The sequence below is a fragment of the Mirounga leonina genome, unplaced genomic scaffold (assembly GCF_011800145.1).
Source record: "Mirounga leonina isolate KUSES-001 unplaced genomic scaffold, KU_Mleo_1.0 Mir_53, whole genome shotgun sequence".
Lineage (NCBI taxonomy): Eukaryota > Metazoa > Chordata > Mammalia > Carnivora > Phocidae > Mirounga > Mirounga leonina.
In genome coordinates this window covers 75484334-75486454 of record NW_023270807.1, presented here as the reverse complement: position 1 = coordinate 75486454, position 2121 = coordinate 75484334, and the positions used below count along the sequence as shown (strand labels likewise).

At 36.0% G+C, this 2121-nt stretch overlaps 1 pseudogene; it reads left to right on the top strand.

Moving 5' to 3' along the window:
* The first annotated feature begins 666 nt into the window (after positions 1-666).
* Positions 667-789, top strand: LOC118001754 (annotated as a pseudogene).
* The last annotated feature ends 1332 nt before the right edge of the window (positions 790-2121 follow it).

The window sequence follows — 2121 nt, the reverse complement described above, 5'->3', positions numbered from 1 at the left end:
GTTCTCTATAAAAGCAAGGTGAGTACATAACCACATAAATAAATCCCCCCCACACACACAGACACACACTCACAAACACACATACACATCACACACACACACACCACACACACACACACACACATGCCCAAACACAAACACCAGACTCCCACAGAAGGAAGAGAAAGTTTGAGTCAAACGAACTTTTGTGACAAATTTTCCAAACTGGACCAAAAATAGCCCTTCTGCACTAAACCACCAATTCAGTGCAAAAAAACTACCATCTGGTTACTGTCAGGTCTGTTAGTGCATAAAAGAAGACTCTGTTTTTATACTTTATTTTCTTTCCCCAAACATGCTGGGTTTCTTTCCCACTGTGTGTGTTATGTCTAAAAAAGGCTATACTGAAACACTATCATTGGTTTTTACTTGCCACCCCCAAATGCAATGAGCTACCTTCACTGTTTTAGGTGATAGATTCCCAAATGCTGACAAAGTCCAGTCCTGAAATAACTGTCTTATTGCTTTTATGCAAATTAAGGCCATAATAACTTTACCTAGCTTTAGCATGTGTTCTCACACAGAACTCCGATACTGGAAAACCTGAACTAACATGTCCAGAGAGAAGTGAAGTCCTGAACAATGCCCAGGGACTGTCTCCAGTGGCCCTGTTTGAAGATGGTCATGAGCTTTGCGCAGTGGCAGTATCGTAGCCAATGAGGTTTATCCGAGGCGCGATTATTGCTAATTGAAGATGGTCATGATGTAGACCCTGGTCTACACTGCCAGATTTTCCAACCCCAGAATGTGAAGGCCTTACTGAGTGCTTCCCTCAAACGCAAGTCCAGCACAACTGCTTTTATTTCCCTAATAATGAAAATAGCAGAAACACATCTGTGTTCATGCTTTGCTGTTGACAGTTCACCAAAAAATATACATCCAATAGCTTTTATCCAAATAGACAGAGACATGTTGGGTCCAAAACACAGAGAGGTTATATGATATTTTGGTTTTAAGTTTGTGCAAGAAATTCAATTTTTGCATTTCATGTCACACCTAGAACAAATCCCTCTCACATTCTGACAATATTCTTAGTGAGGTTCCAGACCATTTCCTAGAGTGTCTTCAGGGTGTTAAAACTCATTTCTATAAAAGGTATATTTTGAGATAGTTATTTGAAAAAAATGAATTATGTGAAGTATTTCAGTACAAGGCAAGGAATGGTGAAGTACAAATGCTTGTATAACGCATATAAGATGCAACAGAAAGGTGTGAGCAGAAATAGAACTTCTTCTTTATTGTTACTCAGCATATCTGTATTTGATATTACTTTAGATTCTCCCTCCCCCCCCCAAAAAAAAACCCAGCTTGAAAATAAAAGGTTATTTCTCTTTGATAAAAACCTGTGTAGGAAAAATGTTCAGTTCAACAGACAAATATTTTTCAGTCTTGAGATAATAATACATGCAGTGTAATTTTACCACTCATAAAGTAGAGCGAGGGAAAAGGGCATAAAATATACAGCATGTGAAATTTTGTATCCTCCCCCTACCAAAAAAAGACATTTTCAAACATGTCTTTTCAGGACACCCAGTGTAGATGAGTGTCAGATGAATAACTGTGATCAATCAAGAAGGTTTTGGGAGGAGAACAAATAAATGGAAGGTTGTTGGCTTTCATCTTTGAGTTTGCTTCAACCACATCAAATAGACATTTAAAATATATGACTATATACTACTTAATAATAATTATGTGATTATTATTAATATTTCAGATTATTAGAATCAAAATATTTTAAACACACACCTAGCTTTTCTACCTCTGTTATTAAAATTCAGTTTCAGAACTAAATCTTCTGATTAATCTCTTTTTTGTTATTATTAATCTGAGATTCTGCCATCTAATAGTAAACAGTTAATTGACTGTCAAGATGAAAAAGGAATATAGTCTTTTGTTTCATATAAAAACATTAAAGAACTTAAAGGGAAACACAATTATCTACTCATATTCCCAAAGTTTAAACTGCAGAAAAACCTGCATATACCTAAATAAACTATAGAGAAGAGTCTAGCTGCTTTTCTAATACAGGAACAAATAACGCTTCCTCAAGGGATTAGATTACCTTGAAGTAAGGGTCTCAAC